A 12,739-nucleotide genomic window follows, 5' to 3' on the forward strand; every position below is an offset into this window, starting at 1 on the left:
TGTGTCAATTGGATGCACAAGGTAAGGTTGCATTAATTAGACATGGCATAATCGAGGTTAGTAGGTCGCATATGGGACAAGGTGCTAGGTGGCAATGGTTGGAAGGGTGTTATTTTGAGGTTAAAAGACACCTCAAGGGCGCAAAGATGAGATTGACGCATGCGCCAATGGGTGGTGTCCGGACATAGGTTTGTTGCACCAATTGGAGTGCCATTTGAGGTTGGATGGATGCATTTGAGGTCAGATGGGCGCATAGACCATACGAGGGAGCGATCATCCAAGATGGCTTGCAACCATAAGGGTGTGGAATGCGCTAATGGTGATGCCAAATCATCCGAACATGTGGCTTGTTGGGGAGAAATCTTGAGCTTCAAGCAAGTGAGGTAGATGCACAAGAAGACATACAATTTGAGCATTATGTGTTGGCTAAGGAAGAGGAAGACATCTTGGATTGCGATGAAATGAAGGTTGCGTTAATAGTGTGGGGGAAAGACACTTGGACATGCAACCAAGTAGGAGGTGTCAAGGCAAGTAGGGGTCTTGAAGGCCTATAAATAGGCGATTGGGGCGAACGGTGTGAGCAATTCATCTGTGCCATTTCAGTGTTTTAAGTGTTCAAATACTTAGGAGGGAGTGTAGCGAGGAAATCTAGGCTGCCATTGTAGATGGAGTTCTGGAGAAGAAGGAATTGACGCAAAGAAACTAGGTGGTCAGGCTGCCCAGACGCACATGCTCAACAACTGAGTGCACGCATGCCTTGTCAGACGCACTCTGCGCAGCCCAGACACCTGCACGTGCCTCTCTGTCTACGTTGCACGTGACCTGTGCGAGGATTTTCGCCCATGAGTGTGTCACCCAGCCCCTGCGTGCGCAGACACGGCCATCTGCGAGCACCAGTGCCCCAACTCTGTCAAAATAACCTCAAAGCGGGCTGTTATGAGAAGGTTGGCCTATTTTGACATTTTGAAGGGTGGTAAGCTGGTTATTTCCGTATTAAGGGTTATTTATGCATATTTTTGAGATTCTGGGAAAAATTATTAACTAATTTAGAATTTCCTTAGGAAGAAGTGAAATTCCAAGGAACGGGATCAGGAGCTAGTCGAGGGAACTCCTGAAGAGAAAATCATAAGGAACTATGAGTGGTTATATTATTTTACTAATTGTATGTTGATTTCTATATATATAGGTAAATATATATATAGGTGTTGTGTGGAAATTGGCATGATCGAGAGATGTGTTTGTCTAGATTTCATTGTTATTATGCTTGTTGAGATATTGCTTGTGTGATTGTGCTGGAAACTAAAATTGTACTCGAGATTTAGTTAGCATGCTTGGAAAAGGTACTTGGTTGGATTAGTCAGTATAACTGGCAGGATTAGTCAGCTTCATTGGCGGGAAAATATGGCCAAGATACCTAAGCATAGCTAGCGGGATTTAGTCGATGTGTAATTTGGTGGGATATTGGGGTACTAAGAAGGTTTCAACAAAATTTGTGATGTGTAATTGTATGTTGATTTCTATATATATAGGCAAATATATATATAGGTGATGTGTGGAAATTGGCATGATCGGGAGATGTGTTTGTCTAGATTTCATTGTTATTATGCTTGTTGAGATATTGCTTGTGTGATTGTGCTGGAAACTAAAATTGTACTCGAGATTTAGTTAGCATGCTTGGAAAAGGTACTTGGTTGGATTAGTCAGTATAACTGGCAGGATTAGTCAGCTTCATTGGCGGGAAAATATGGCCAAGATACCTAAGCATAGCTAGCGGGATTTAGTCGATGTGTAATTTGGTGGGATATTGGGGTACTAAGAAGGTTTCAACAAAATTTGTTTGTACATTGTTTTGGGATATGTACGGGAGTACCCGGGGAATATATGATCATGCCAGGGATATCCAGTTGACAAGCTGGGGTAATTATATTTATTGTGTGGTAATGTTGTTGATTGTGGAATTGTTTTCCCAAAGATGAATTTCTGTAATCAAACTTATGTTTATTTAAAGCTGCCACTCACTGAGCCTTGTAGTTCACATTTTCCATGTTTTATGTCCACTCCCCCCAGGTAGCGAAAGGTGAGGAGTTCCAAGGTGCTGCTAAGGTCAAGGTCTGCCACTAGCCACAGTTACACTTCCGGAGGGTTTTAAGAGTGGTTGTTTTAAACTTTGTAGTTAAGTCTTGGAGTTGTATAAACATTACATTATTGTAATAAAATGGGCCTACTTAATCAGTTGTTGTTATCTCCTTGACTTAAAGTTTACTGAGTGTAGTAAAGAGGTTCAGATGGGCAGTAGGTATCACAAGAGAGTGGTATCTGCGTTCCTCATGCCTCTCCTCGGGCTCAGGAGACGGACTCAGGGTGGGGTGTGACACAACTGGACAACCCTGGCATGACTAAGTATCCTTCCTGGGTATTCTCCACGAATAACCCGTGATGACCAACGTGGACACAAACCGAATACCCTATAACCCATCGACTGTGCACATGTCGACATTTCTTGTTAGACATATTTGGGTACGCTAACAATCCCAGCCAGATACTCTGACAATCCCAGCCAAGCGTCCTCAGAGAATGCTAACAATATCCCCGATATAAATCCCATTTCCTAATGCAAATATACACCAACAACAATAATAAATCTAGACAAAACACATTTTTCGATCATGCCAATATTTCAAATACAACCTATATATATAATCATATATATATAGAGAGAAATCACCATACAAACGATGGAACAACCACTCACCTTGGTTGGTTAGGAACTTTCCTCTCTGAAGTTCCTTAGGTTTCCTTGGTTTCCTTTTCTGAGCCCTAAATTCCAAATTCAATTATAAGCTTAGATTATTCATAGTTTTGAACCTTATTTTAAGATACTTCCTTCTGTAAACATGTCCTAAATTGTCTCAGGAATCTTACCTTAAATTCTTAGCTCAAAACTTCTTGTGGTTTGGCCAGAATCCTCAAATATTTAAGACTGGCCCAAGCTTACACAAGAGCTCGACCATTCTATCTTTTCTCAACTCTCCAGACTGATTCCTTTGAGTTTCTTCTCCGAAAGCTCTACCTTAAAAACTAGACTCTCTCAGCTTTCAAGTGGCTTTGAAATCACTCCAAACGCACGAGTAGTCTGGGAGAACTTCTTGTCCCAAGTTGATGCTACTTCCAGACCTTCCTGTCCAACAACATCTCCTCCTCTTGGAACCTCTCGACCAACGCATGATCTTGCTACCAACGCATGTATTCCTTCATCAATGCATAGTCTCCTCACAACCGGCCCTCATACACTTTTTCCTAATGTCTTTTGAAGAGAATTTGAGTTATGATCTGAAGAGAAGTCCTTGGCTCTACTTATAGGCGTCCTCTTTTCCTTTTGCCAACGCAGCTCCTGTGTTTGCTTCTCCTTCATCCAGCTCAATCTAATCGGTTTGCAAACTCCTTGGTGCATCCACCTCCTACTTTGAGTTATCCTCCTCATGCACACTTCCTTTGCATGAAATCCACCTCCTACTAACTTAAACTTAACCCTTTCTCGTTAGCCATCATCAGCTCATGGCTTCCTTATCAACTCATCACTTGATCCATACTAAACTCAAGACATCGCATCCTTGGCCGTATATCCTTCTTCTCCCGCATGGCTTACCTTTGGCTCATGCGCTCAACTAGGATTATGACCAACATTCGTCCAATGCATATTATTTGTTCAAGTCTTGTCCTATGCGCCCACATGCCCTCGATGTCCTTAGCACATAGCACATTACCAACGCATAACAACCCTGAGGTCAAGCTAGGTCTCAACTCAATGCTTCATGGTATATCTTACCATTACCTAGCCTCTTGCTAATACACCCCTAACCCTAGCATGTCCTTGTTGCTTGCCAACATCCTTAGTCTCTTGCTCAAGACCAACGCACACTAACCTCACAAGCCTTGAGTACTGCCAGCCTTAGCAACACATAGACACTTCACCATGCATCCACCATGGCTTGTCCTATCGCCTAGCTCATCGTCTAGCTCTTCAGCTTATCGCCTAGCTCATCGTCTAGTAATGTTGCCGCTCATCATCCAACACATAGCCCATTACATAGTGCCTGTGCCTATCAGATAGCACACAGCCTACCGCACAACTCTTGCTCATCGTGCAGATCTCGCTGATGCCTATCGTGTAGCGTTGACGCCCATCGTCTAGTGCAGCATGACGTTTAGTGCCCACACGCCCATCGCGCAACGCCATCGCCCAGTGTCATCGTCTAGCGCTAATGTCGATCATGCAGTGCCAACGCCTCATCGTTTAACGCTATCGCCCATCACATAGCGCTATTGTTTAGTGCGACTCTCCGCATTGTCTAGCATTGTACCCTGCCACAGGATCGCCTACCACATCGCTGAGCTCCACGCATTTGCTACACGATCGCCTACCGCATCGCTTAGCTCCGCGCATTGCTATACAATCGTCTACTGCATCGCTTAGCTCCACCTATTGCTACACGATCGCTTACCTCATCGTGTACTGCCAATCATTTTCTAGATGATCGCCTACCCCATCATGTAGCGCCGCCCATTGCACCAAGAAGTTTGCAAACCGATTAGGTTGAGCTGGATGAAGGAGAAGCTAACACTTCAAGCTGGATGTGGCAAGGAGTTGTGTTGGCAAAAGGAAGAGAGGACACCTGGACATGCAGCCAAGTAGGAGGTGTCGGCCTTAGAAGGACTTTGGACACCTATAAATAGAGCCAAGGATTTCTCTTTAGATCATAACTCAAATTCTCTTCAAAGGAAATTAGGAAAGGGTGTATGAGGGCCGATTGTGTGGAGACTATGCATTGATAAAGGAATACATGCGTTGGTAGTAAGACCATGCGCTGGTCAAGAGGTTCTAAGAAGAGGAGATGTTGTCGGACAGGAAGGTCTGAAAGTATAATAAACTTGGGACGAAGAGTTCTCCCAGACTACTCGTGCGTTTGGAGTGATTCCAAAGCCACTTGAAAGCTGAGAGAGTCTAGCGCCGCTCATTGCTATACGATCCCCCAGCATGCGCAACTCCAACACCCAGCGCTCATGCTTGTGCACACTTGAGGTTGCCGCATGCTTTGCTAACCTCTCAAAACTTTGGCTGCAGGATGCCTTCCCACGCATAACTTTTCTCTTGGTCATACCTTAGCTTCTTTCAACGCCTAAATAACCTCTCAAATGTTCATGGCCAACGCATGGCACAACACCAATGCTTAGCACAAGGCCAACGCATTGTCAAATACTTAGCCATTTTTCTAGCTTCCAATGCATGGTTCTTTTTGGTTCATACTTAACCAAATTTTCACTAGTTAAGGCTTGTCTCAAAGCTACTAAACAAATCGATTTAAACACTTAGAATTTTCCTTCTCTTTAACATACGATTTACTTACACTTAGTTAATTCCCTTAACTTCCTGCTTAAGTAGGGAAATTGAAATTTGGGTTTCACAACAATGCTCTTAACTTGGCTGCTTTTTTGTAATCCTCAATATATTGCTTTACATCTCATGGGTTTACCTCTAGCCTTCTTTCTGCCGTTGGATTGTTTCATCTACTTTTGGTTTCTATTGAATACATTTGAAGAGATGTGAGATATGATGAAAATGCTAAAAATATGTCAACTTAGTTGAGATATTCGGGTGTACCTACTTACCTTTACGTCATATATTTTTCAAAAAGAAATAAAAAAAAGAACATGATGGCCAATTCTATGAGTTAGACATGATGGGAAAATTATGCTGAAGTGTTTAAACACAATTTATGTTCTTGCATTTGTTGATTCGTGATGTTTAAATTAAATCGGTAATGGTCAAATTAATTATTTGAAAGATTATTTTAATTAGTGATATGACTGTACATAATCATTTTTCTATATAATTAAGAGGGCTTTGAGATACTTGAGGTACACTGAATACACTTTGAATTCTCTATTCTCTTAACTCTCTTCAATTCTTTTACTGACCTTATCATTGGAATGTTGATGGCTAAACTTCACACTGGTGTGGCGGTGCTAGATATTGTTGTCTTACTAGACAATTGTTTGATTTATCTCAATTATCATAAATTTATTGTTGGTACCAAATTTCAACATCAACAAAAAAGTAAAAAAAATAAAAAAATTATACCTTTTAACTAGAGTATCACACAAAGTGACATCAATGGTTGACGCATGCAACCAAAATGGTTTATAAAACCATATGAAGACCCTAATTTAAAATGGAACAATATTTGAAATAATATTAAATTTTCGAGATTTGTGGTTTTTGTAAAGAAATAAATAAAAGTAAATCTTGAAAAGAGAAAAAATAGTTTTATTTTTAAAAAATTAAATATCTTGAGCAATAAAATTAATATTTTTATTATAAAAATTAATTGGGCTATTTTCAAAAAATAGTAAAATGAATTAAATATTTAAAAATATAGTAGAATGTCATTGATAAAGAAAAATATCTATAAGTATCTCATTGTCTAACAATGAGATACTTATAGATATTTTTCTTTATCAGTGTCTATGATTGATAGACGATAATATTTTATTATATTTTTAATATTTTATCATTTAAAATCATTTTTCAAAACTATTTGGAGAGAATAACCTGAAGAAGGAAATTAAACCTTTTGAAAATGTCTAATAACTAAACATCCGCATTTCTATTATAACATATAAACTGACAAATTAAAAAGTAAAAATGAACAAAATTTTCACAATAAAGAATTTTAATTTATTTTAAAAGGTAAGATTCTTATGTGTTAAACTAAATATATTTTAGTTTTTCAAAAGATTACACCGACATCATTATCATTTTATCTAATACCATCTGCATTTTCTTTAGGTTACAAACCTTGGGAGAAAAGAAATTCAGTATAACAAAAAATAGTTATATATACTTGAAGACAACCTGGTATTTGTTCTGATTTTCTTTGCATTTTAGGGGAAATTTGGAATATATTTTAAAGTATTTAATTTAAAAAATAAATCATTTTAGAAGAAACGACAACCAAAATAGTTGTTTAAGTATATTTTAATTAATTTTTATCAAAAATATTTAAATAAAAATGAATTTTTGAAAAAAACTTTTTTTATAGCAATCAAAACGGTCCTTAATTTTTTTTTTCTTTTTGTTTGTTATACTAAACAACAAAACCAAATTCTAATTTTCTCTATATCTATAAATTAATAATTTTTTTTCAAAAAAAATGAATATTTTTTTTATTGATTATTTGATATGGCTCAATTTAATTTATTGAACTAAATAAAACAAGAAGAAACTAAATACAAATTATAAAACAATAAAAAGAAACAAAACTTAGCCCTTTGTTATCGCGAGGTTGGGACCATCCATATGGTTTTTGGTTGTTAGATTCCTACACAACATGTTCCCATCAAACTATACTCTTAATTAATTACCTTAGTTCATACATGTTTGTTAAGAAATTGAAGACAAAGAACATAAATAGTAGAAAAATTGACACAAAGATTTACATGGTTTATTAGCAGTGTGTTAGCTGCATCAACAAATAGAGTGAGAAAACATTTTAGAGAAACGTCATATTATAGATTCAGATGTGCGGTAGAATTAGAGGGTTTATATAGCACACTTTTCTAAATTTTAAGGTCAAAATCATAAATATCGTAAACAACATAAATACGAATACATATTTTAGGCATCCCAATCATGTTAATTAAAACTATTGATAAAACATTAACTAAATCACACACAAAAATAATATTAAACTAAAAAAGAAACAAGGAAAAAAAAAGTTTTCATACATAATATCAAATACTTCTCAAAGAACTTGGTAGGTTTCAATAGTCTAGTTGGGCATTGCTAGAAGTGCCTGAGCCTTCTTTTCATAGCCAAAACCATTGGATTGAGAATCATCTGCAGACCAAATAAAGATTCCATCCAGGAGTTTCTCCGTCTTCAGCTTCCGACACGCCCTAAAAAACCCGTTGTCGGGAACCAATCCACCGCTATCGTCGCTGGCCAAGCTTGCCAAAACCCTACCACCTTCATAATTTGAGAGTTGAGCCTTGAAATGTTGGATAAACTGACCAACTGTGGTGCCTTTATCATAAGCATAGAATTGAAAATTGACATAGTCTATCAAGTGGCCATAGCTTCTCCACAAAGCCAAATAATGGCTTTGAACTTCAGCCTTGTCAAATGGGGCAATGGAAGCAAATGAGATGATTCCCTTCTTCTTTAGCCGTCCAATTAGTTGTCCGATGCACTTGGCGAACGTGCTCGGATCGGACTTGAAGTGCTCGTAATCGATGTCGATGCCGTCGAGATTGTAGGTGTTTATGAGTTCTGTGAGTGAAGTTTCTGCATTGGAAACCCATGAAGCTATTGAAGAAGGTTTGAAAAAGACAGAGCCGCCTTTGTCTACACTATCTCCCCCAAGACTTACACCCACCCTCACATTTGAATGATCCTTTTTTAGCACAAAAAAGAAAAATATCAATTAACAACAAATCAGATAGAATTGGTTTATGAATATAGATCGAGGGAAATCCTATTAGAAAAGAGTTATCTTTTATTATATTTTAGTGGATGTATTTTTAGATGTTAATTTTAGTATATATATTTTAAATAAATTTTAAATTCAAGTTCCTGTTACATTGAGTATTTGTTGATTAAAAAAAAAAAGAAGAGTAAACTCCTTGTTTTACTATAAATTTTGGAAATATATTACATAGTTTATTTTCTTAATCAATTTTGAAAAATAATTAATTTTGAGGAACTATAAATTCAATTCTAAAAAAATTAAATATTTAAAAGTACCTAGACTAAAAATAAACAAAATCCAAACTACAAAGATTAAAATGTTACTTTAATGTTATAAAAAACAAGAAGTAGAAGAATATTTATATGAAAATTGGAGAACCAATACAGATTTCTAAGTTTGAAGTTTAGCTGAAAAAAATAGTTAATTAAAAAGAATTAAATCAATTACAATTCAATAAGTTTTTACTAGTTTCCGTCAATATTAAAAATTAATTTAAAAAATTTGGCCCCAAATTATTTTAATTAATTAAAAAGTTAATATTAAAGACTTAGTGAAAAACTCAAGAATAGAAGTATAAAATATTATAGTCTAAACCAAATGAAACTGTATACTCAAAAATAAAAATCAAACCTTTCGAAAACATAACAGGCTAAATAGAAATTAAATTTTAAAAGTGAACTTAAGAGTAAATATCTTTAGAGTTAAAAAAAAAAAAAAAAACTAATAATTAGATTAAAATAACTTAAACAATTATAACAAAATATTATAATCTCTTTTTGTTTCTTTTTCAACAAATACTGAAGAACTTGGAAGATAGTAATATTGAAGAACAGGAGCTGTATAAGATGCAAATCTTCTTCATACATCTGATTCTCATCACATATATAAAATAAAAAGAAAAGTAAAATATGAATAATTTATCATGTGATAAATTATGATTAAACAATTTGGTAAGATAGACAAAGATAAATGTAGTCTAAGATATACATATCTTTGTGCAACTCACCTAAATAACCAATCACAAATTAGTATATGGTAATATTTTATTTTTCAAAAAAATATTTTTTTAATATATTTTTCCTTTGTAATTTAAGAAGATGCACAAAGATGGGGTATTACTCTTAATGACCAAGGTTGCTGAAAATAGTTTGGTTTAAATACTATACTTTGGTCTCCAAACTTTTGATTTTGGTTTATTTTGGCTTTTGTACCTTTAAAATGATTTTTTTGTCCCTATACTTTTAACTTCGACCATTTTGGTCTTTGTACTTTCACATTTGGTTAATTTTAGTCCTTCAACTTTTGGAAAGTTACCATTTTTATCCTTAAAAATGAAGTAAAAATGAAATAAAGGGAACTTAATAGTCATTTTTTCAAAGTAAAACGACCAAAATAAGCATTTTTGAAAATATAGGAACCAAAATAAATAAAAGTTTCGTATAGAAACCAAAATGAATATTTTAAAAGTATAAGGAACAAATAAACTAAAAACAAAAAAAAATAGAGACCAAAGTAGTATATAAACCAAATAGTTTTAGTTAAGATTCTTATGTTAGTTACCTTTCCTTAAAAAGGGATGTTAAGACTTTTGCTATTATAATATAGATACAATTAAATTTATAGTAACCTATCAAAATTTTGAAATAATTGTATTCAGTGATTGATAAGTAAATTTTGAAATAGCAATATTTAGATGCATTTAGTTCATGCTCCACAAGAATTGAAAGTGATTAATTAAAAAGAAGAAAAGAGTTTACCCTTTTAATGGAAGCAACAGCAGAAGGGCTAAGATTATCGGAGTCCCAGAAGACGTTGAAAACTCCGTTAGTGAAGGAACGGCGGGAGCTGTCAAAGTCAATGGCAAACGACAGAAGAAAGTGAAACTCTTCTACGTTTGGGTTTATCGGAACGTCTGAAAATTTCACGTCCTTAAACTCTGCTCCGATGTATTCTCTAAACACATTTCCCCTACCTGCCGCCGCGTGCGACGGCGGAGCAACCATGAGCGGTAGAAGAAGAAAAAACAGTTGCAAAATGGTTGCACTTCTCATTTTTCCATTATTCATTTCCATTTCCTCGTTGAATAATCGAGTTCTCAAGTTTAAATTCTTAATGCAATGTAAAGGTTTAAATATAACAAGATTTTGATTCTTTTTTGTTTTTCTTTCCGTTCGATTCTTGCATTATTATTATTATATTATTACCGTAACAAATACAAAGTTTTGTTTTCATATATGGGGTTGGAAGATTCGCACAACAGGCTTCTTGATTATTAATACATCTATTGAGCTCTGCTCGTTTTGAAAAGAAATAGAATGATATATTAATCCTTTACCTCATAATGATTTAACTTTTAGTTTTCTATGTTTAAATTTATGTTTGTTTACTCGCTCTCTTTTACATGATTTTGATTATCTATAAAAAAAACAAACATTTGAATTATTAGTTAAATTCTAAAAACTGAAAACAGATCTTTGGAAACTAAAGACTTAGTAATCATTTGGCTTTTCTTTATTTATTTTTTTTTTTTTGAAAAATAGGATTGTTTTCTTACTATTTCTTTATTTGAGTTTTCATTTTTTCTAAACTAACAACTTGAATTCTTAGTCAAATTTAATAAACAAAAACAATTAAGTTTATAAAAATTGTGTTTTTTTTTTTTGTTTTAATTTTCAAAACGTGATTTTTTGGTTTTTTAAAAACACTCCTAAAAAATAGATTATAAAACAAAGAAATCAATAGATAGAAATAGTGTTTCTAAACTTAATTTAACAAGGTCTAATACAAATAATTCTTAAAAACTTGTTTTTGTTTTGAATTTTGACTAAGAAGTAAATTGTTACCTTAATAAAAAAATGAAAGATTCTTGTGAAGTAAAAAATGAGAAAACAACTACAATTTTCAAAACCAAAAATCAAAGTCCCGTTTGTAACCATTTCATTTTTTGTTTTTAGTTTTTAAAAAATTAAGCCTATTTACTCTCATTTTCTTATCATGATTTGTATCAATCTTGAGTAGAATAGTTGAGTTCTTAGCCAAATTCAAAAAAAATAAATCTTTAAAAATTACTTTTTTAGTTTTCATACTTTGACTTGATTTTTTAAAACATGGGTAAAAAGTAGGTATTTGAGCAAGAAATTTAGAGGTGATATAAGTGTTTATAGGCTTAATTTTTAAAAATTAAAAATTAAAAAAAAAAACTAAATGGTTACCAAACGGGGCTCAATTTGAATGTCCAAAAAACGTATGAAGTCAGGGCCCCGCGGAACCCGCCTCAATCGGGCAAGTGAATCTCGGGAATGGGGGAAGGAGTGGAAAATTTTTCTTCCCCATTTGCAATTTGGGGCCGAGGACGGGGAATATATTCCCCATCCCCGACCTTGACCCCAACCCCGCCCGTGTCCCCGCTCCGACTTTACTTTTGTATATAAATGATGAATTTATAATATATATACATATTTATATTAATATTATAGACTTTATTAGAATAATTATGAATATTTTAATTATTTAAGTTTAAAACTTGATTGCTTTAATTCCTTATATGTTGTAATATATAAGATATGTTGTTCGAATAGTTGAATTTTAACGGTACAAATTATGAGAATTTATCATTTTAATTCTATTTTTTAAACTTGCATGTATATTATTATTTTTATTAGCGAAATTGGTAATATTTTATTTAAATAAAATTATATTGGATATGTTTAAGGAATTCTTAAAAATATATATTCAATTGAAATAAAAAAATATTAGAAAAAAAAATCAGTGGGGAATTTTTCCCCGTAAGATATCCAATCCGTGCAAAATCCCTGTAGGGAAATTCGCGGAGATGGGAAACATCCTAGGGACATCTCTAAGCTCAAATAGTTAGAAAATGTGGTCTTAATTTTTCAAAAATTAAATAGCTATGAAATAATAGCTGCGTATGTAAAATAAACACAATTTAAAAAATAAAAAAATTAAGGCCGGATTAGCTAGGATAACTAAATATCTTTTTAAAAGATTTGTGTATCATAATTAAAGAGAATATGAATATTGAATAATAAAATAATGGCTCCCAATTGTGGAAGCTGTTTCTCAAAAATGTCTGTACTGTTGGACTCATTGCTTTATTTAAATGGAAACATACAGCAACCTGTTGCTTCTATCAGCTGCTTATACCAACAAAGTATTGACAACAATTACATATATGTTACTTTATAACTCAT

The 12,739-nt window shown here is 34.1% G+C and overlaps 1 pseudogene; it reads right to left on the bottom strand.

The window, feature by feature from the left end:
* Positions 1-7,686: 7,686 nt before the first annotated feature.
* On the bottom strand, positions 7,687-10,600 carry LOC120083981 (chitinase 2 pseudogene; annotated as a pseudogene).
* Positions 10,601-12,739: the final 2,139 nt, after the last annotated feature.

The sequence above is a fragment of the Benincasa hispida genome, chromosome 8 (assembly GCF_027475165.1).
Source record: "Benincasa hispida cultivar pf3 chromosome 8, pf3_genome.v1.1, whole genome shotgun sequence".
Taxonomy (NCBI): domain Eukaryota; kingdom Viridiplantae; phylum Streptophyta; class Magnoliopsida; order Cucurbitales; family Cucurbitaceae; genus Benincasa; species Benincasa hispida.